The sequence below is a fragment of the Scyliorhinus torazame genome, chromosome 2, assembly GCF_047496885.1.
Source record: "Scyliorhinus torazame isolate Kashiwa2021f chromosome 2, sScyTor2.1, whole genome shotgun sequence".
NCBI lineage: Eukaryota > Metazoa > Chordata > Chondrichthyes > Carcharhiniformes > Scyliorhinidae > Scyliorhinus > Scyliorhinus torazame.
The window spans coordinates 365,050,368-365,074,300 of NC_092708.1; the positions used below are offsets into that span (position 1 = coordinate 365,050,368).

At 45.5% G+C, this 23,933-nt stretch overlaps 1 protein-coding gene and 1 long non-coding RNA gene across 5 annotated transcripts in view; one reads left to right on the forward strand and one right to left on the reverse strand.

The window, feature by feature from the left end:
* Positions 1-23,933, forward strand: part of LOC140407917 (uncharacterized) — a 194,353-nt gene that overhangs the window by 145,199 nt on the left and 25,221 nt on the right. The gene's annotated exons all lie outside the window — the stretch shown is intronic.
* LOC140404382 (leucine-rich repeat transmembrane protein FLRT2) overlaps positions 1-23,933 on the reverse strand; it is a 66,194-nt gene that overhangs the window by 35,081 nt on the left and 7,180 nt on the right. For 2 of the 4 annotated variants that reach the window (XM_072492840.1, XM_072492850.1), the window contains exon 2: positions 20,311-20,449. The exons of the other annotated variants lie outside the window; for them this stretch is intronic. The gene's annotated coding sequence lies outside the window, so the exon portion shown is untranslated. The remainder of the gene's footprint in view (positions 1-20,310; positions 20,450-23,933) is intronic. 4 annotated transcript variants of the gene reach the window in all.

Here is a 23,933-nt window from a genome sequence, read left to right on the forward strand (position 1 = left end):
TCGACCGGGTGGAGTGGGACTATTTATGGGAGGTGCTGGGACGGTTTGGGTTCAGTAGGGGTTTTATCGACTGGGTTAGGTTGTTGTACCAGGCCCTGGAGGCTAGTGTAAGGACGAATAGGACGACCTCGGACTATTTTTAGACTGTACCGCGGGGGACAAGATAGGGTTGCCCCCTCTCCCCACTGCTGTTTGCGTTAGCTATAGAGCCGCTTGCAATTGCTATGAGAGCTTCAAGGGGCTGGAAAGGGCTGGTTCGTGGGGGGGGCGGGAGGGGGGGGGGGGGGGGGGGGAGGGCGGGGGGTGGTGGGGGGGGGGGGGGGGGGACATAGGATCTTGCTGTGTGCGGCCAACCTGCTCCTTATATGTAGCAGATCCAGGGGCAGGGATGGGTGAAATCATGGCCACTTTGGGGGAATTTGGCCGGTTTTGGGGATATAAACTGAATATGACAAAGAGCGAGATGTTTGTAGTCCAGGCAAGTGGACAGGTGGGTCGGCTGGGGGAGTTACCATTTAGGTTAGTGGGGGACAGTTTTAGGTACTTAGGGATCCAAGTGGCGCATGACTGGGACCGGTTACACAAGTTGAACTTGTCCCATTGGTTGAGCAGATGAGGGGCAAGTTTCGGAGATGGGATGCGCTACCGCTGTCGCTGGCTGTGAGGGTGCAGACGGTTAAGATGACAGTCCTACCTAGATTTTTATTTGTATTCCAATGCCTCCCAATTTTCATCCCGTGGTCCTTTTTTAAGAGGGTTAACAAAATCATCCTGGGCTTTGTCTGGGCGGGTAAGTCCCCTCGAGTGAAGAAGGCGATGCTCGAGAGGAATCAGGGGGAGGGGGGGCTTGCCCTGCCAAATTTCAGTAATTACTACTGGGCAGCCAACATTGTTATGATAAGGAAGTGGGTGGGGGGGGGGGGGGGCAGGGTCGGTTTGGGAGCGGATGGAGGCAGCTTCATGTAGGGGCACCAGCTTGGGGTGTTGAATACGGCACCTCTGCCGTTCCCGCCGGCGAGATATTCCACCAGCCCCGTGGTGGTGGCAGCCTTGAGGATCTGGGGTCAGTGGAGGAGGTACGTTGGAGCAGTGGGAGCATCGGTTTGGTCCCCAATATGTGACAACCACCGGTTTGCTCCAGGGAGCTTGGATGGGGGGTTTCGAGTATGGTGAAGGGTAGGAATTGAGAGGATGGGGACCTGTTCCTGGAGGGGAGCTTCCCTAGCTTGAGGGCACTGGAGGAGAAGATGGGTTGGCAAGAGGGAACAAATTCAGATATTTACAGGTGCGGGACTTCCTGCGCAGGCAGGTATCATCCTTCCCACTCCTGCCACTAAGGGGGATCCAGGATAGGGTAGTGTCTAGGGGATGGGCAGGAGAGGGGAGCGTCTCGGACATTTACAAAGAACTTATGGGGGCAGAGGAGACGCAGACCGAGGAGCTGAAGCGTAAGTGGGAGGAGGAGCTTGGGGGTGAGATGGAGGATGCTTATGGGTGGACGCGTTGAGCAGAGTTAACGTGACCGCTACATGCGCAAGGCTCAGCTTGATCAAATTCAAGGTGGTACATCGGGCCAACATGACAGTGGCCCGGATGAGTAGATTCTTTGGGGTAGAGGACAGGTGTGTAAAATGTGCGGGCGGACCAGCGAACCATGCCCACATGTTCTGGGCTTCTCCAAATCTTAGGGGATATTGGCAGGGGTTTGCGGGCGTCATGTCCAGAGTATTGAAAACAAGGGTGGCAATGAGTCCAAAGGTGGCGATTTTTGGTGTGTCGGAAGATCCGGGAGTCCAGGAGGAGAAAGGCAGATGTTCTGGCCTTTGCTTCCCTGGTAGCCCGGAGACAGATACTGCTAGCTTGGAGGGACTCAAAGCCCCCAAAGTCAGAGACCTGGCTAACTGACATTGCGAGCTTTCTTGGCCTAGAGAAGATTAAGTTCGCCTTGAGAAGGTCATTGTTAGGGTTCGCCCGGAGGTGGCAACCATTCATCGACTTCTTCACGGAGAATTAATCGTCAGCAGGGGGGGCTGGTGGGGGGGCTAGGGTAGCGTAGAATAGGGGGTTAAATAGGCGGGCCTTGGAGAGATGGGTGTCGTTGTTTGCACTATGTTTATTGTTCTTTGTACATTGTTTTTATACTGTTGCTGTTTGTAATGCCAAAAATACCTCATTAAAATTGTTTGTTAAAAAAAAGAATCCATGCAGTGCAGGAGGGGGTCATTCGGCCCATCAAGTCTGCACCAATCCTCTGAAAGAGCATCTTACCTTGGCCCACTCCTCCGCCCTATCCCCATAACACCAGTTAAACTGCACATCTTTTGACACTGAGGGGCAATTTAGTATGGCCAATCCACCTAACCTGCACATCTTTGGACTGTGGGAGGAAACCGGAGCACCCAGAGGAAACCCATACAGACTAGAGGAGAAGGTGCAAACTCCTCTGTGACTTGAACTCCATATAAGCGCTCTCCTTTGCTCCATATCTCTGAATACCTTTGACTCAGAAAAATCTAACAATTTTAGTTGTTAAATTTACAACTGATCTGGCATTAAATATACAAGTGAGAAAGGAATAGAAAATAAATTGATAGGGTTAGATGAAAAAACATGGAGGAGGCCCGCTTGGAGCAGAAACAATGGCATAGATATTGTAGGTCAAATGGCCTGTTTCAGGGCAGTACATTGCATGTAATTCTATGAAAGCTTAGAGTCTATTCCCCTCTTGCTGTCAAATAGCACTGCTGAACAGACTTGGACCTTATCCACGTCCACACGTTCTGAATATACAACTAGAACATCTGCATACCTGAAAATCTCCTGTCCAGACCTATTGGATGCATTTGGGATGAACTTCAAACTGATCTTCATCCAGGAGATCAATAGGATACTAAAAGCTTTTGGCAATGATGTAAAATAAATTTAAAATAAAAAATAAAAATTAGGGGCGGCACAGTAGCACAGTGGTTAGCACTGTTGCTTCAGAGCTCCAGGGTCCCAGTTTCGATTCGCTGTTTGGGTCACTGTCTGTGTGGAGTCTGCACGTTCTCCCCGTGTCTGTGCGGGTTTCCTCCAGGTGCTCCGGTTTCCTCCCACAGTCCAAAGATGTGCAGGTTAGGTGGATGGCCATGTTAAATTGCTTTTAGTGTCCAAAAAGGTTACATGAGGTTACTGGGTAATGGGGATAGGATGGAAGTGTGGGCTTCAGCAGGGTGCTCTTTCCAAGGGCTGATGCAGACTTGGTGGGCCGAATGGCCTCCTTCTGCACTGTAAATTTTATGATTCTACGATGAGCAATATTGGATTATATTCCCATTCTACACCTCAACAGACTTCCTTTTCCATAGACTTCAATGTAAAAAAAAACAGTGCATTATAGGCAGCCAATCCAATATTGACCATCTTAAACTATGGTCACAAGTTAAAATGACTTTTACTATGCTTCGTCATTGAAAATATCAAATGGTAAAAAAGGAAGAATCAAATGGCACAAGAAGCCTTTGACTCTGTCACCTTATCGCCATCAAGTTATAACAAAAGGCAAGCGCTCTAATCAGGAAGACAATATTTGCCAATATTGTGAAAGATTCTGGGGTCTTCCAATCACTCCCTCAAAATAAATCTCAGAACTGCCCCCATAACTGCAATGAGCTTGATTAAGATGGTGTTGAACCTACAATATTCTACTCCGATGTGTTTTTCATCATGTGGAATTTCTTTGATCTCAATAGCAAAGTAACCATTTTCTCTCAGAAGAATGTTTGACACTTTTGTTTTATATTTTCAAACCTTTAACACCACTTCCAGCTAAATATTCATGCAGCCCTTTTGCTGGTAAACTCAAAATTAATAGCTTTTGTTGAGACTCTGTTCAACATATCCATTCCTCTGAGAAAAAACACTGTTTCTTCTCATCTGCAGGTTTATTAAGGTGTGTTGAGGTTGCCTTCATGTTTCGAGATTTGGTGGCTACAGTCCAAGCTAAACAATCTACTTAAATCTACATCATCAATGCCTGTCAGTATTCTGAAGACATGGATTATGCTTTAAGCTACTTTCCGCCAGTGGAAAGTAAAATAACTCTTGTGAGGCCCTCTTCATAACTTAGAATTTTAAGATGCAGAATAATCCTTTTCACTCCCCTGTGAACTTTCACCATCAATGTCCTTTTAGAAGTAAGGTGCTTGCTATGTTATAATTGTGGTATGAACAATACATATACATAGATACATAGTGCATTCAGCCCAACGAGTCTGCACCGACACACTTAAGCCCTCACTTCCACCCTATCCCTATAACCCAATAATCCCTCCTAACCTTTTTGGACACTAAGGGCAATTTAGCATGGCCAATACACCTAACCTGCACATTTTTTGGACTGTGGGAGGAAACCAGAGCACCCGGAGGAAACCCACGCAGACACGGGGAGAACGTGCAGACTTCGCACAGACAGTGGCCCAGCGGGGAATCGAACCTGGGACCCTGGCGCTGTGAAGCCGCTGTGAAGCCACAGTGCGAGCCAAGTGTGCTACCATGCTGCCCAATGATCATTAGATAACAAAAATAAGTTGTCTCATCTAATATAATCAGGTCACCTCAGGTGTATCCCAGTATTTGATAAAACTCGTTGGCAAGTTTCATATTGACCAGATATATTCAGGAGGTGGTTTGAGTCTATGCTACTTTCCATTGAACAAATTAACAACCATTCGTGATGAACATCTTTTTTGTTCCTTGATTGAGTGTGCCTTACAATTGCTAACGCAACATCGCATCTTCAGTTCCATAACTTACTACTTAATTACCCCAATCCCATTGAATGAGATGAATTACTGTTGTGCCATCAACTTGCCTCAGTTGATGGTGTCCTGCAGTCAGAAGGTTTAGTGCAGAACTAAAGGAGTACTAAATGCATTGTCAGCAGTCCAGTTCTTTAAGTGGAATGTAAAACTGAGTCTATTAGTTCAAGAGGTATTAAAAATGCAATAGTAACACTTAGACAAGCTAGAGTTCACATTATTCACATTATGTTCCATCTCCAGTTCCGCATCCAATTATTCAGTTCTGTTTTATTCAAATAGAGCGACTGTACAGGATTAAGTAAGACTGGTTGAGCTCGCATACACTTGTGTATGTTGTTACCGACCGCTAATATCTAACACAACCCTAATACTGAAACTTTGTGCAATATTTCTGTAACAGAAGCAGATAAATTTAGGGTCTGAATCCAAAGGAACTATTTTTGTAAGGATTATTTTACTGTATAACGTGTGCCAATGGCAACATGAGGAAAAGCTTTTTTATGCAGCAAGTGGTTAGGATCTGGAATTCACTGCTGGAGTCTGGTGAAGGCACGTTTTCAATCGTGGCTTTCAAGAGGGACTTTGAAGAGCGCCAGAAGGGAAATGATTTGCAGGGCTGCAGGAAAAGGGTGAGAGAGGGTGTATGTCCAGCGGAATTGCTGTTGCAGAGTTGCCATGGAATTGATAGGCTGAATGGCCTCATTTCATGCTGTGACCATTCTGTGATTTTTCTCATTCAGACAGGCTTTTGCATTCCCAGGCAAGAGGTCTTTTTTTTGCCCTTCTGTTTTTGCTCATTAGTTTCACGAGGCACGGTTCCATCATTACCAGAAACATTTGGGTAGTTTTGCTAAGTGGCTGATTCTCTGCGTTCAACTTTGGAGGCAGAGTCCACGTGCATAATTGTTGACTTGACATAATCACATTGTGATTTTCAAAGTACTTTATCGTATCGCTAATGACCATTTCTACTGGTGCCAGGCTAACCAGTCTATAAGAATAAGCAAAATATTTGCGGATGCTGGAATCTGAAACAAGAGGAGGGGATGCTTGAAAATCTCCGCAGGTCTGGCAGCATCTATCAGGATAGAAACATTAACTCTGTTTCCCACCTGATAGATGCTGGCAGACCTGCTGAGTTTTTGCATCGTCCTCTTCTTGTTTCAAACCATGGAAGTGTTTCATTTACTCCCTTTCAATCCACGAGCACCAATTTGGAATCTAAGGAGTTTTGAAAGATCACAACCAAAATATCTCTGCAGCCATCTATTTTAGAGTTCTAGGCGATTTGGCAGCTTTTGGTCCCATTAACTGAGTAAAGAAAGGTCTAATTATAAGCACTTGATTTAGCTACATGAACGGCCAAATCTAGTATTTTTCATGTTGTACATTGTAATTGGATTTGACCATGTTGTAATGTTCCCACAAATTCAAATCAACGAAATTGCAGTTTGGGTTGTCGATCCAAAATGTTTAACTTGTTTCTTCACACCTTACTTTGAGAATTAGCACCTTGTTGTAGTTTGATTGTACGTGCATTTAAACCTTTAGACACTACTTTGTTACTCTGCATATCTTGAAGAATGCGGGGAAAAGCAATTTCAACAATTCAAAAATAAAACAGAAATATAGGGCTGGATTCTCCAATAATGGGGCTATTTCCCCCACTCTGGCGTAAAAACGCTGGTGTTTCACTCCAGACCTTCTTAAAAAAAATAAAGACCAATTCATCTACCAGCAGGGGCTGGCAGGGACCCGGGGAGCTTCACACAGCGTTGGCTGCAGATACGGGCCCCCGCACTTTTGTTTCCGAGTCTGCGCATGTGCACGGTGGCAGCCTCCAGTGGGGTTTTGCAGCAATGATTCATGCGGGCTGGTTAGATAGCGGGAGAGGTCTAAACCAGGCCAGGCGCTGAGCGGTTTGCGATCTAACCGGTCATCTCTTGTTGGCGAGATTCGGACTCGCCCATTAATGAGATAGCTGTCCAATCTAATGGCCTGTGATCAAATCAGCTCACCAGAGATAGGGCATGCAGGTGCTGATTAGTGCTGGCACACACATAATGGGGGTCTCCCAGGCAATTGGAGGCTCTGGGGTGGATGGGGCCAGGGCAGGATGGCCCCCTGGCTCTCCCCTGGCACCCAGGCACCTTAGCACAGCCAGGCTGGCAACTTGGCACTGCCACCCTGGCACTGACAAGGTGCCTGTGTGGCACTGCCACACTGGAAGGAGCATTTCTTGCAATGCAGGGAGGCAGTGCCATGGTTCCCAGGTGTTAGGGTGGCACTGCCAAGGGTCAGGGCCTGAGAGGAGGCCATGTCCATGAAAGGAGGGATGAGGGGGGTATGAAGAGTGGGAGGGTGAAGGGTGGGTATGAAGTGGCCTCCGGAAGGTTGGGGGGTGAAGGGTGGGGGCCCGAAAAAAGGGTTTGGGAAGACCTGAAAAGAGAGGCTATTTCAGCGACCTCATAGTGGGGTGTCCTCATTTGGGAGGGTGTGGGGTTATGCCCATGTGTGTGGGGGGTGACCGCACATGGTTGAGGGTGTGGAGGCTCCTTAAGCTCACTGGGTCTATAATTTCCTGTTGTCTCCCTACCTCCCTTTTTAAATAATGGGTTACATTACCTACCCTCTAATCTATAGGAACTGTTAAAGAGTCTATTGAATCCTGGACAATGACCACCAATGCATCCATTATTTGAAGGGTCACTTGCTTCATATTCTGCGATTAAATCTCATCAATTTCGCCAACACCATTTCCTTACTAATACTGATTTCCTTCAGTTTCTCCCTCTCATTAAACCTGTTGTTCCCCAACATTTCTAATACGTTGTTTATTCCCTCCTTTGTGACGACAGACCAAAGTAATGTACTTACTTGGTTTGGCATTTCTTTGTTTTCCATTATAAGCTCCCCTGTTTCTGATTGTGAGGACTTGCATTTGTTTTCATCAATCCTTTTCTCTTCACACACTTATAGAAGTTTTTGTAGTCAGTTTTTATGTTCCCCGCAGGCTTACTTTCATACTTTATTTTCCCCTTCTTAATTAATCCCTTTGTCTTTTGCTGAAATCTAAACTGCTCCCAATCCTCAGGCCTACTGTTTTTCTGGCCAATTTGAATGCTTCTTCCTTGGCTCTAATGCTATCTCTACTTCCCCTTGTAAGCCATGGTTTGGCCACCTTTCATGTTTTATTTTTATGCCAGACAGGAATGAACAATTGTTGAAGTTCACCCATGTGCTCTTTGAATGTTTGCCATTGCCTATCCACTGTCATCCCTCTAAATAACATTCGTCAATCCATCATAGCAAACCTGTGCCTCATACCATCACAGATTCCTTTATCTAATAGTCTCAGTATCAACTACATCACTTTCCATCTTGATGAAAAATACTATCATATTCTGGTCGCTATCCCCCAAGGGGCGCCACACAACGAGATTGCAAATTATTCCTTTCTCATTACACAATTCTCAGTCTAGGATGGTCTGTTCTCTAGTTAGTTCCTCAATGTATTGGTCCAGAAAACCATCCTGTAGATACTCCAGGAATTCCTCCTCTATGGTATTGTTTTTAATTTGAGCTTCCCAATTTATATGCAGATTAAAATCTCCCATCATTACAGATGTTCCTTTATTGCATGCTTCTCTAATTTGCTGTTCATTGTCATTCCCAATCACCACTACAGTTTGGCGTCTATATACAACCCCCAAAAACGTTTTTGTCCCTTGATGTTTCTCAGCTCTAACCATACAGAATCCACATCATTGGAGCCGATATCTGTCCTCACTATTGTGTTAATTTCTTCTTTAACCAGGAATGCAACCCCACTGCCTTTTCCTTTTTATCTGTCCTTCCTAAATACTGGATACTTCTGAATGTTCAGTTCCCATCCTCGTCACCCTGCAGCCATGTTTCCATAATCCTAACTATATCATATGTTCACATCTATTTGCACAATTAATTTATCCACTTTATTGCAAATGCTCTGCGCATAAAGGCAGAAAGCCTGAAGGCTTGTCTTTTTTAATATTTCATGTCCTGTTCACATTATTTTTCACAGTGGTTCTGTTTGATTAAGACCCTTGAATTATCTGACTATCACTTTTCTTATTCCCCTTTCTGTATTTTGTTCTTGTCCTTGTTTCCCCCTCCTTTGACTCCTTGCATAGATTCCCGTTCTCCTGCCATTTTAGTTTAAACCCTTTGCAACCACTCTAGCAAATACTCACCACAGGATATCAGTCCTGGTCCTGCCCAGGTGTTTGTACTGGACCCACGTTCCCAGAACCGGTCCCATTCCCCAAGGAATCTGAAACCCTCCTGCTCACATCATATCTTCAGCCATCCATTCATCTAATATATCCTGCTATTTCTGCTCTGACTAGCAAGTGTCATTGGTAGTAATCCTGAGATCACTACCTTTGAAGTCCTGCTTTTCAGCTTACTTCCCAACTACCTGTATTCTGCTTTTAGGACCTCATTGCTTTTTTGCTCATGTTGTTTGTAGCATGTGTACCATAACCACTGGCTGTTCATCCTCTCCCTCCACAATATCCTGTAACCGCTCTGAGACCTCCTTGACATATCCTGGAGTCATGCTTGCAGCTACAGAAATGACTATCAATTCCTCTTACAATTGAATCTCCTATAACTATTGCATTTCCAAACGTTTTACTCCTCTCTCGTGCAGCAGAGCCAACCATGGTGCAACAAATTTGTCTGTTGCTTCTTTCCACTGAGAGGCAATTCCCCTCAACAATATCCAAAGCGGGAGACCTATTTTGCAGGGGAATGGCCACAGGAGATTCCTGCACTGCCTGCCTAGTCCCCTTGCTCTGCCTGGTGGTCACCCATTCCCTTCCTGCCTGTGGAGTCTTGTCCTGCCGTGTGACCATCAGTCTATACATGCTATCCACGATACTCTCCACTGCACGGATGCTCCAAATTTTCCCTAGCCGCCACTCCAGCTCCGAAGCTCAGGCGTCCCGGAGCTGCAGCTGTAGATATTTCCTGCAGTGGAAATGGTCGTAGCTTCCCACATAGAACAGGAGTAGCACATCACAGCTTTGAGCTCTCTTGCCATGACTTACCCATTAAATTAAATTAAATCTTGTTACTACAGAAAAAAGCACTTACAACCGATAAGCTTCAAAATAAGACCTTACAAACGATAAGGGATAAAAGTGGCAATTACGCACCTGACCGTACTCACCCAGTCAGCTGATCCCACTTGCCCGGCATCACTCTTGTCCCCTAAGGAACTCCAAACTCTGAACTAGGGATAGGCAGTGATGTAGTATTATTATCACTGGACTAGTAATCCAGAGGGCCAGAGTCATTCTCTGGGGACCCGGGTTTGAATCCCGCCATGGCAGATGGTGCAATTGAATTCAATAAAAAGGAAATCTGGAATTGAAAGTCTAAGGATGACCATGAAACCAGATGTGATTGTCGTAAAAAACCATCTAGTTTACTAGCGTCCTTTAGGGAAGGAAATCTGTCATCTTTACCTGGTCTGGCCGACATGTGAACCGCAGCAATGTGGTTGACTCTTAAATGCCGTCCGGAATGGGCAGAAAATGCTGGCCCAGCCAGCGATTCTCACATCCCATGGACGGATAAAAAAAACCTCAGATTTTTCACTGCACTCTTGCACTGTTTTCAATGTCCTGACTTCCCCTTCACTCGCGCCGTTTTCAATCTCCCAGCTCCACTCTCCTGCAAGGACAGTCTTCTCCAGAGTTAACATTTCAGATCACTGACCTTTCAAAAGATCATCAACCTGAAACATAAGCTCTGTGATTCTCACCACCAATGTTGCCTGACCTGCTGAGTATTTCCAGCATTTCCTGCTTTTATTTAAGATCACTAGCATTCACAGCATGTTTGCTTTTCTAAGCATTTCAGACGTAACAGTATTTGGAAATTGGAGAAATCAGGAGATTCAGCAAGTATTACGATCAATGAGTTTAAAAAAAAATTTAGAGTACCCATTTTTTTCAATTAAGGGGATATTTAGCCTGGCTAATCTACCTAGCCTGCACATCTTTTGGGTTATGGGGGCAAAACCCACGCAGACACGGGGAGAATGTGCAAACTCCACACGAACAGTGACCCAGAGCTGGGATTGAACCTGGGACCTCGGCGCCATGAGGCAGCAGGGCTAACCCACTGCGCCAACGTGCTGCCCTGAGATCAATGAGATTTGAGCATGGAGGACACTTTCAAAGTATGGAATGCAATTCCAAGATCAGGAGCACAGAGCAGGATTAAAGTCCATCCAGAAAATCTTCTCAACTTGATTTAACAGAGGTGGCTAACAAGTATACTGCAGAGGCCTGGCTGATTCCCTACCCCAAGATATGGTGATCAATTGCATCAATTGGTCATTCCACAAACTGAGGTTAACAAATCTGTGCAGACATTAGAATTACATAAAAATTATAGCACAAAAATAGACAATTCAGCTCAACTGGTCTGTTAGTATTTATGTTGCACACACCTTGCTCCCACCTAATTCATCTTCCCATACCAATATAATAGTCCATTCCTTTCTCGTAAGACCATAATATATAGGAGCAGAATTAGGCCACTCGGCCCATTAGGTAATTCTGCTCCGCCATTCAAGCATGACTGATATTTTTCTCATCCCCATTCTCCTGCCTCCTCCCCATAACCCCTGATTTTCTTATTAATGAAGAACCGATCCATCTCTGTCTTAAAGACACTCAGTGATTTGGCCTCCACAGCCTTTTGCGGCAAAGAGTTTCACAGATTCACCACCCTCTCAGGTACTCATCTAGCTTGTCCATAAATGCACCGATATTTGATTCAACCCTCTATAGGGTGGCACAGTAGCACAATGGTTAGCACTGTTGCTTCACAGCACCAGGGACCCGGGTTCGATTCCCAGCTTGGGTCACTGTCTGTGCAGAGTCTGCACGTTCTCCTCCAGTCTGCATGGGTTTCCTCCGGGTGCTCCGGTTTCCTCCCAGTCCCGAAAGACGTGCTTGTTAGGTGAATTGGACATTCTGAATTCTCCTTCAGTGTACCTGGACAGGCGCCGGAGTGTGGCAACTAGGGGCTTTTCACAGTAACTTCATTGCATGTTAATGCAAGCCTACTTGTGACACTAATAAAGATTATTATTAGTTTTTACACCCTTTATTGATGTATACAGTGCGAACTTTTAAATATTTAATTTTAACTGGAACAAATGATTCATTAGATGCAGCGAATTTTAAAAAGTAACTACAGCATGCTTGACATTTTGGTTTCGAGGTGCAGTTCCTTCACAATTATTTGAAAACTATGTCAGGTGTCTTTGTTTAATATTCATCGAGATTTTTTGCCACAGGCAGCTTCCTGCCCCTGGCTGTTTCAAGGTCTTAACTATTAACTCCGGTACAATGAAGTTCTCTTTTTGGCCATGCGCAACATTGCACAGCAAATGCTGAAATCTAAACAATTTATCATCACAAACTGAACAGACTGACACCTGGTCGGTTGAAGGTAAACACCCAACACAGTGTGACTATCTGTGTGTTAACCCTTTCACTGGGGGATTTATTTTTCCCCAAAAGTTAAGTGCAAAGCTTTGCGGCTTTATTTACTGCACCTTGGGAAAAATGTGAATACTTCATTCGGAATTAAATGATCCTGCGATTAATGGTTAAACTTTGAAATGGGAGGGCAGGGGAAGAGTTGTATTGGAAGTCTCGTATCTCCCTATGCCAAATAAAATACTTGAGCAGTTTCTCAGTTTCAGACCACCCACCCCTCAGCTGTTAAGTGGGCGGCAGCACAGTTAGGAAGTCAACAGAATTATACTGCGCAATGGACAATTGCATGTTGCAAGTCCCAACTAATGGACCTCGAGAATGCTTGTCAGCTGTTACAGTGGATCCTGGCTGTCTACCCACTTCCAAGATGGAGCTGGACCAATTTTTGACAGTGATCACATGCTATAGAATGCATGGTGATTTACAGATAGCAAGCGCGTGCTCAATGTGATCTCCAGAACTGGTTTAATTTTGACAATAGAGGGATGGAGTAGGGTGGAGGAAGAGTTCAATCTGAGATGTTCCAATGCTTGAAACAATGGCTAAATCTGGCTTGACTACATCGAGTTTTACTGGGTTTCAGTATCCTCTGCCAAAACCATCCTGGTGAAGAACTGAATGACGTGTCTTTGGCCTGCAGCACAAGCTCCATATGCTCAGCATCGGTTCCATCCTGTGCCCTGGCCATTGTCTCAGACAGAGCCCATCTGTTCCCAACCTGAGCAACATGTTCAAACTTGAGCTGAGCTCCTGTCGACATTTCCTCTCCATCATAAAAATGGCCAACTTCCACCTTTCTGCTAAATTTTCCTTTCATTTTCTCACTCAGCCATTGCAAACACTCTCTGTCCTTCTGAAACTTTCCTCCTTGCCTTTATCACGTTTAGACTTGATCACTTCAGTTTTCTCATGACTGACCTTCCACACACTACACTCCAGTTATGTCTGTCTGTTCAAACATCAACTCTTCACCATACTGACTTACCTCTGCCAACAATTAAAATTTAAAATGACCATCCTTATATTTCAATCTCTCCCTGGTCTCACACTTCCCCATCTTACCTCGCGTGATTGGTGTCTTTTATATTCTATCAAAAACACGACAATTACCATCTTCAAAACTTGAATATTCCCTGGGCGGGATTCTCCAGTCCGCCAACCACGTTTTCCTATGTGGCACGTCCTCACCGGCAGCGGGATCCTTCATTCCGGCAGCCGGCCAATGGGATCCCCCATTGTGGCCACCGCACGCCGTCGAGAAACCCGCGGATGTGGGTGTGCTGCCGGCGGGGCGTACGATCCCGCCGACGGAGCATTCTGCTGCCTAACTTCTTTCAAACTGCACAGGGGACAGCCCACTTGAAAACCAGAAAATCCAGTATAAAACCAGATTAAAGGCTATTCCAACTCCCATCCTCTCACTCTGGTCACCACTTTTCTCTCACTCTGAGGTGTACCTAGATCCCGCTCTCTGAATCTCGACAAAATCCCGCCCGCATCTCTTCTTTTAAGGTTCTGCTCAAAAAGATGAAGCTTTTCGACATGTCCCAACCCATTCTTTTGCTTTGGTCCATTTCCTTACACATCTACGAAGCAGCTCAGGATGCTTTTCCATTGTAATGCTGCTACGTACAAGTTCTTACTTTTTAACTATGGTCAGTTGCCATCAATACAACAGAGATAAGCTGCTGTTTGCAATATGCACAAGAAAGATTATTTATTTATTTTATTTATTTATACGCCATAAAGCAAAAAAAATCGGAATAAAAGAAATTTGATTTTAATCTTCTGCAAATTATAACAATGAGAACACTCAATATAATGGAATAGAATTCTTGATATAGTTTAGGAAAGATACCTGACCTAACATATGATTGTTTACAACTGCATTTCAATAAAACTGAGATTAGGCCACGACAGCAATGAAGGCAGTATAACAATACATTAATCTACATTTGATAGTGCAAGTGCAAATTGATTGATTTTGTGCAGTGAACCTGGATAAAGGTAAAATTACTATCAATTAATTAATATGCTTGATACTTTTCACAAGTAGATTTGCCTTGCAGTGTGAACAGCTGTTCCCACTCCTTCAGAATAGCATCTCGTACCCCATTTACACCTTTTGCTGTAAATTCACACCAATTCATCACACATAAAAGTTTATTTTTTCCATTGAATTTTGGAATTTTTAAACATACTTGTCATTTGACCATGCAACAGTTAGATGAATAAACTTAAAAATAGAGAGAGATAGACGGGTCCCTGAGAGGTTGTAGTCAAGATGGCCTCCTGCAAAATTTCCCCTTCTTTAAATAATGTCACAAAAATTAGCGGAAAATTCACCTGTGCGCCACTTCAATGTAGGAGTGAACCCAGTTATTTTGAAATGGTTAATGAATTCAGTAAAATAACAGACAGAGGAATTGTGTGCAACTTCAGTGGCAGGAATAAAGACATCATGTGGAGCTTCTTTTAAAATCTCTCCCTTGTTGCTCACTCAACACAACCTGAATGTCTTTATTTTATCTTCGGTCGAATTTCAAGCACCATTTCTTAATCTATCACCAAGAGTCCCTATTTCCACATCTGCACCACCCACCTGTCCACTAACCCATGCACTTCCACACCAACACTGATGCCCTCAGATTCAACTTCTCCAATTCTTTCTTTACTGACCTCCCAAGATTTTGTTTTCTTCATTCACTGGCATGTGGGTGGAGCTGGCAAGACCAACATTTAATACCCATTTCTAATTGTCCTCGGGAGGTTGGTCTAAGTCACCTTCTTAAACTGCTGCCTTCTGAGGGATACAGATGCTTCCAAAGTGCTATTAGACAAGGTGTTCCAGCATTGTGACCCACAGACAATAAAGAAAGGGTGATATATTTCCATGTCAGGATGGTGTGTGACTTGGAGGGAGAACTCACAAGTGGCAGTGCTCTCATATACCTGCAGCTCTTAGTCTCCTGGTCATGGGTTTTGGACATTCTGCCAAAGAACGATTGGTGAGTTCCTCAGACCACCTTATGGATGGTGCACACTGCTGTCAGAGGGCGCTGGTGGCAAGGCCCGGAAGAGATGGTTATACGAGGTGCAGGACACTGGAACCCATGCATTAGGGAGGCGCAGGCTCATGATACTGAACATGGTTAATGGTGAAAAGAGAAATGGGAAATGAGAGAGTCATATCTTTATTGCTGGCAGATTGCACTTAGAATGGCCAATTTAATCTTTGCAGAATAAGAAATACAGAAGTTCAAGGCTGAATTAAAATCTTTCTTGTATAAAATGAAGGGAACGGTTAGGAAACAGGCAATAATTGGCAGCGCCAAGCAACTCGCAGGCACCAGTTGACAGTTGGTGGTGATGAGGCCTCATGCCCGGCAGCAGTGAAGGTGGTGACAGGGGAGTCACATGTTGCAGAACTGTTGATTGGTTGTGATGGGTGAGGGGGAGCAGGCACTGATGTGTGTCACATGTTGCGGGACAGTGGAAGATGATTGGTGGGGATGGGGTCATGTGTATTGCGCCTCATGGGCAGCAGTTGACAGTTGGCAGTGGTCATATATTGGGCAACATGAGACACTGGGATGTGTCGGCGTTTCAGGAGAGGCGAGGTGCCAGACTCTGGTGAAGAGCGATGGAGGGCATGGCGCAAGAGTAATGAGGAATCAGACTGGGTGATAGCAGTCACCCCAAACATCAACGAGCTGTGTGAATGTGTTCCAGTTCAGCCGGTCTCAGGGCTGGGCTGGGAGTTTCTATCCTGCAATGACTCTATCTGGTGTTAAAGGTGGGAGAGAATTAGTAAAGCCATCAGCATCAGGCCACTGTCTTCAAAACCCCTCTCTCCCCAAAATTCAAGTGCCTCCAGGTTAAAGCCCACCCACCTACAGCACCACAAGGACAGAGATGCTGGGTGGGACTCTCCGTCCCGCCAGCCCCGTTTTCCGGCACGGCGCTCCCTCGCCGACAGAGGGATTCAACGTTCCTGGAGCTGGCCAAATGGGTTTTCCATTGTGGCCACCCAATGCCATTATGAAACCCGCAGGCATGGGTGCGCTGCCGGCCAAACAGAGCATCCCACCAATAGGGAATCCCGCAGGCTGTCAAACCTCTCTTGCTGCTTCAGCAGGAGATTAAAGATCCCACAGCACCTGTGTGAAAACTCCCTGGTGTAATAACCTGCCTTCCTCTTTCTGGACTCTGATCATTCCTCCCTCTCCCTTTCACTCACCCTCAATAATTGAAGGTGGGATGGGAGGGTGGAGGGGGGGGGGAGCGGGGTAGAGAAGCAGCAGGATCTGTGATTTCTCTCCCAGGCCCTGGCTGGTGGTGGAGGGAGTGAATGTTTAAGGTGGTGGATGGGGTGCCAATCGAGAGGGTTGTTCCGTCTGAGATGATGTGGTGCTTCTTGAGTATTGTTGGAGCCACACTCATCCAGCCAGATGGAGACTATTCCATCACATTCCTAATTTATACTTCGTAGGTGATAGAAAGGCTTGGGGGAATAAAGAACAAAGAAAAGTACAGCACAGGAACAGGCCCTTCGGCCCTCCAAGCGTGTGCCGAACATGCTGCCCGTCTAAACTAAAATATTCTGCACTTCGGGAGCAGCACAGTGGAGCAGTGGGTTAGCCCTGTTGCCTCACGGCGCCGAGGTCCCAGGTTCGATCCCGGCTCTGGGTCACTGTCGGTGTGGAGTTTGCACATTCTCCCCGTGTTTGCGTGGGTTTTGCCCCCACAGCCCAAAGATGTGCAAGGTAGGTGGATTGAACACGCTAAATTGCCCCTTAATTGGAAAAAAATGAATTGGGTACACTAATTTTTTTTTACAAAAATAAAGAAATAATAATTTAAAAATATTCTGCACTTCCGGGGTCTGTATCCCTCTATTCCCATCCTATTCATGTATTTGTCAAGATGTCCCTTAAACGTCACTATCATCCCTGCCTCCACCACCTTCTCCGGCAACGAGTTCCAGGCACCCACTACCCTCTGTGTAAAAAACTTCCCTCGTACATCTCCTCTAAACATCACCCCTCGCACCTTAAACCTATGCCCCCTAGTAATTGACCCCTCTACCCTTGGAAAAAGCCTTTGACTATCCACTCTGTCTATGCCCCTCATAATTTTGTAGACCGCTATCAGGTCGCCCCTCAACCTCTGTCGTTCCAGTGAGAACAAACCGAGGTTGGAGGTGTGTCACTTCCCACAGAATACCTATCCTTTGAGCTGTTTTTTTGGAGTCACAGTATTTATGGAGCTGGTCCATTTCGGATTCTGGCTGATAATCTCTCACCAACCACAGCCACCCATCCCCAACCCCCACGCGCCTCGCACCACAGATGCTAATGGTAGGATGATACAATTGTTGCAATGCCATTGAACATCAAAGGGAGGAGATTCCACTCTCTTATTGGAGAGGATCATTGCCTAGCATCAATATTACTTGCTGCTTAACAGCCCACGCCTGAATGCTGCATATGAATACCTTTTATGTCTGAGGAGTTCCAATTGGTACTGACCAGTTTGCAATCATCAGCAAACATCCCCGGTTCTGACTTTATGATGGAAGGAACAGTCATTGATGAAGCAGCTCATGGTTGTGCCTCAAGCACTCCCCTGAGCAATGCCTACAGTGATGTCCTGGAAAGGAACTGATTAGGTTCCAACAACCCTAATCATCTACCTCTGTACTTGGTAGCACCTCAAACACTAGGGGCCCGATCAAACGGCCTTGTCGCGCCTGACTAGGGTCGTTATAAGCTCTCGCAAGATTTGCAACGCTTGGGATGCCTCACCAGATGTCAACAGACTTTGCGATCTGGATCTCGCCCTCACTAGACGAGATCCAGATTTGCATATTTAAGTGAGCAATTAGGATCACTTAAATATGTCTGCGCCGGATTCTCCCAAGGCCCCGAATCGAATATCCTGCACTTGGACGATCTCGCCATGGTGCCGTTTAGCATTAGGCCACAAAAACGTGGACCAGGCAAAAGGCAACTGAGAGACCCCACACAGAGGCCCTTGGATGGTCGGTTTCTGGGCAGGGTGGTACACTGGCAACTGGGCACCGCACTACCAGTTTTGCATCGTAGCACTGCCATCCAGGCACCGTGGCTGTACCACCCTGGCATTGCTAGGATTCCAGGTTGGCAGTGCCAAGGGACACTGGTGCCAGGTTGACACTGTCAGAGATCAGGCCTGGGGGTACCCTGCCCTTGTGAGGGGGTCTGAAGAGTTAGGTTGGGGTGTTGAGGTGTCTAGAGGGTGAGGTGGGGGTCCAGAGATCATTGCAGCATTTAAAATGAAGGTAAGTGTGGCCTCGATGGGGCGTTCCTCGTCGAGGCAAAAGGAAAACAGAATCTTGTTTGATAGCAGGGTGGTTCTCGATACCCACAGCCCGCTAAACATGCAAAAATGGGAATCTGGGGCAGGATTCTCCCAACGGGAGTCTAAGTGCCGACGCCGGAGTAAAAACCAGAGTGTTTTACTCCGGCGTCGGCGCTCGTTCCCAGACCCCTATTCTCCACCCTCCGTGGAGCTAGCAGGGGCGTCGCGCGATTTATGGGGGCGGGGCTTTGTTGTGGCGTCAGAGACCCGGCGGCGCGTAAAAGACGAACTAGCGCATGCGCAGTGGCGCCGGTGCCAACCAACGCATGCACGGTAACCTCGCGGAGCGCTCCGGCCCCTCACCAACATGGTGCCGGGGTTCTGGGGCCGGGGGGGAGGGGGGGAGAGCCCGGCCCGCCGATCATTGAGCCCCGATCGCGGGCCAGACCCCATCGGAGCCCCCCCCCCCGGGAACGGATCCCCCCTCCCCCTGCCACAGGCCGCCCCCCAAGCCTTCGCGACGAGTACCCGCCGGCAGCGACCTGGTGTGGACGGCGCCGGCGGGACCAGGCCGTTTATGCGCGGCCGCTCGGCCCAGCCGGGCCGGAGAATCCCCGCTCGCCGTTTGCGACGATTCTCCGAGCGGCCCGGCGCGATTCTCACGGCGCTGTTTTCGGGGGGGGGTGGGAGAATCGCATGTGGGGGTCGGGGTGGTGTGGCTTGATTCATGCGGCGCCCCGGCGCTCTCCCACCCGGCGGGGGGGGAGAATACTGTCCCTGGTGTTTTTCCTATTAATTCGCGCCCTAGATATTTAACCCTGATTCTCATAGATTTCACTTTCATTTGGGTTTCCGACATTTGGACAAATACTGCCTTGTTGTGAAAGGCAGTAAATCGCTTCACATCTGAAATTTAGCTCCTTTGTCAATGCTTAGACCAAGGCTGTAATCAGGCCTGGAGCCAAGTGGGGTCCTGCCAAAACCCAAACTGAGCATTAATTAGCAGCTAATTACTGAATGAGAGCTGCTCGATAGCACTGTCGATGACCCCTTCCATCACCATGTTGAGGACCGAGTATACTGATAGGATGGTGATTGTTCATTGTTCCAGTTTGGGGGGATGGGACACATTTCAACTTCCAGAATCACAGAATAATAGTGCAGAAGAGGCCCTTCGGTCCATCGAGTCTGTACGATACATGAAAAACACCTGACCTGCCTACCTCATCCCATTGTGCCAGCACTTGGCTCATCCCAGTCATCTGAAGTTCTTCCATCCACAACCGAGCAGGTATTCAAGTCACCCTTCTCTATTACCCCTGTCCTAACTTAACCAACATTCATTGGCACCCTGTTCTCACACGGAGGTCCAATCCTTCCCTGCAACTCTGCCCAATATTCTCTAGCTCTAGATAATCGTCTGCACCCCCCACTCTACTGGTTCTTGCTCCTTCACATCCATTGGTCTCTCCAAACTCCCTTCAGAAATCTAGATCCCATGCTTTGGAATTCTCTATAAATTCCTCTAACCTTCTCCCATTCTCTACCTTCAAGCACATTTTTAAAAAGCCATCTCTTTGACCTTGGTTTCAGTCACTTACCCTGAATCTATCACTGCTCAGTGTCTATTCTCTCCTCAATGAAGGGCTCCAGGGTGTTTTTACGATGGTGAAACTGCACTGCAAACAAAACTAGTCTTTGATCATTCGTAAGCTAATTTGCTCTCAGTATTTTCAAGGCCTGTGAGGGAACATAATGTTGAAATCAATATCTGAATCAATTGATCACATAAATAACAATAACAACTTCCATGTATAAAGTGCCTTTAATGTAATAAAAAATCTCAAGGCACTTCACCTAAATGTAATCAAACACAAATGGGCACTGAACCACAGATGGTGGTATTAAGAGGGACAACTAAAAGCTTGGTCAAGGAAGTTGGCCTTAGCAAAGCCTCTTGAAGAGGAAAAGGTTGAGCTGGAAAGGTCAGAATCCTGGGTGTTTGGAATGTAGATGGTTGAAGACACTGCTGTAGTCTATGTGGCAAAAAGGAATGCAATTGAGGCCAAAATTGGAGCACGAACACAAAGCTTTCAGAGGGTTGTAGGGCTGGAGAAGATTATTTAGATAAGGAAGTGGTTAGACCATTAGGGCTTTTATAAATGAGACCTTGGGGGAACCGGGTGTTAATGTAGGTCAGAAATAACATATCTTATATTGATGTGCATTGTTTGTTTGACTAGATTTAATTTATTGCTGCAGTTTGTTTTGTGGTCAACCTAGCCTCTTCGTAATCAGAGAAACCTCGCTCAACTAAACTTAGAGAACTTGGATTTCCATCAGCATAAACCAATGGTTCAAGACTGCCCATGCCTAGAGGTACACCCAGGGGTACTGCTTGAATGTAATTGTCTAAGACTGCATAGGTATCCAGAACTGAACACTGACAATTTTTAAAATTTTCATTTACTTCGGAGTTTTGGGGTAATTGCTGGCAGGGTTGGCCAGATTGGAGTTGGGAGAATTCCAGTCTCCCAGTGACAAATCCACCCTTTTGTCCCTCATGACTAAATCAATCTGGCAGGTGAATCAGCAGCAGCACAGAGTACTGTGGCCTGAGGTGTCTTGGGTATCAGATTGCTGAGCTGAAGATCAACTCAATTCCAGGAAAGTTATTCCAAAGCTAGGTAAGTAGAGCCCAAAGAAACTCCACGTCCGTTCTGCACCCCAATCAGATGGGTAGTCTTCTAAATTTAATAAGGGCCAGCCATTTGATTAAGGACAGTTTTCTTTCAGGCTGAGAAGAATCCAAAGCCAGCAGACTTGAACCATTGAAGTAATGAGAAACATAGGCGAAGGGCCATAGCTAGAGTGCAAACATTGGCAGATTATAGAAGGGTAGGATATGGTATGCTGAATGTTGTGACTGTTGCAGAAACTATGTTGTTATTAAAGATTATATTGGATTAAAGGTGGGTGAAGGAAAACTAAATAAAGCGATATGAGACCAGGGCAGATCGATGTAATTAGAACCATCTGTGCACACGGAATGTTCACATGATTTATTCAAATTGCCTGTTTCTGTGTTATAATTTCTGTCTTTCCATACATTATAATGGATTGGAATTTCTCCATCATATCTAAAAGGTGCCAGAATTATAATTTGTTAAGTTTATCTGAGCCATTTCTCAGCACCAAGCTCAAAGGCAAAGTACAATCTGAATCAAACCTGAATTTGCTGTTCTGTAAATGGTATGCCAACATGTCTCTGGGGGCAAGGGGTGAAACTTTGTCAGATCATGAAGATAATCCCAATCATAAATTGTTTTACATGCCATTTTAGGCTGCCTGTTGTTTAAGCCTCTTTTTGTCTAATGGCCCCTCATTTGAGAAGAGTTAGAAGCTGTTACAATAGTTAAAGAAATCTGATAAAATTCACAACACTGATGATATTGATCTGAAAAAAGACTTGCATTTTATAGCATCTTTAGACATCCCAGGTGCTTCACAGCCAATGAAGTACTTTGGAAGTACAGTCACTCTTATAAGGCAATTTGCACAGAAAGGCATGAGCAGCAACGGTAAAGGCCAGAGGTTGGTTAATCACTGCAATTTTTTTCCTTTTATCTGTTACGTGGAAAAGTCGATAAGTAATGAGCTTCATTCACATTGTGAGCCTTGTTGAAGTCCAACAGCAGCAGTTTCAGAACATTGATTGTTTGTTTTCCCGAGAAGCACCCTCTTATTTGTCTGCTTATTCTTCCAAACTAATTACACACTGAAGCTCATTTGTTCCTGTGAGATAACTACAGCTGAGTTAAGTGAAGACTGTGGGAAGCTCTAATAAGAAGCTTAATTGTTGTCAGTGGAACTTGCTCAGCTTCAGTTGACCAAGATTTTGAACTACATTTAATCTTGAAAAATCTATTTGGAGAAATGTTTGCTCTTTTTTTTGTTCAATTATCTGGATCAGTTAGATGCAATGCAAGATCTTATTAAAATAACAAGATTGGTATATACATGCTGGTTAAATTTGAGCACATATGATCATAATGCTATCACAGAGAAGATTGCTAGTAAAAACTATTACATGATGATTTTTTGCTATTTTAGGATTGAATTAATATCTAATTCATGTTATTCCAATATCACGACATGTTTGAAACACAATGCAAGTATATTTCAGAAGCAGTGCACTCTAGAAATAGGGTGCTACAAAGATAACATACTATCTTCTTTCATCTCTGGGACCTGGATTAAGCCCAGCCTACGTTGATGAGGTGAAAACCTCTCCTCTACATTGACAGGGAGGGTTTTCATCGATTCATGGACGTTTACTGCACAGCAGGTCATCAGTACATCGTGTGCATGCTGGTCAACATAGGTTTGATTACACTAATCCCATTTTCCAGCATTTGGCCCACAGCCCTGGAGGTTGTGGCAGCGCAAATGAATATTTAAATACTTCTTAAATGTTTCTGACTCAACCACCCTTTCAAGCAGTGCGTTCCAGGCTCCTACCACCCTCCGGGTGAAAAAGTTTCTCAACTCCCATCTTAGCCTTCTATCTCTTACCTTAAATCTATGCCCCTTGGTTATTGACCCTTCAACTAAACAAATAAATGTCTTCCAATCCACCCTACCTATGCCCTCAATCTTATACACCACAATCAGGTCCCTTCTCAACCTTTGCTGTTCCAAGGAAAACAGCCCCATCCTATTCAACCTCTCCAGATAGCTCAGAACCCCCAAGCCAGGCAGCATCCTGGAAAATCTCCTCTGAACACTCTCCAGTGCAATCACATCCTTTCTATATTGTGGTAAAAAACTGCACGCAGTACTTCTGAACCAATGTTCTAAACAGTTACAGCATAACCTCCATGCTCTTGTATTCTATACCTCACCTAATAAAGGCAAATACCCCACCTTATCGACATGTCCTGCCACCATTAGGGATCTGCAAATATTCACTCCGAGGTCCCTCTGACCTTCAGTACTTTCCAGGGTCCTATCATTCATAGTGAAACCTTTTGCCTTGTTAAATCCTTTGCCTCCCAAGTGCACTCCCTCATACTTTTCCAGGTTGAATTTAATTTGCTACTGCTCTGCCCAGCTGACCAGTCCATTAATATTCTCCTGCAGTCTCTGGCTATCTATCCTCCTCATTATTTAGCACCCTACCAATTCTTGTGTCATCCGCAAACTTCTTGATCATACATGCTAC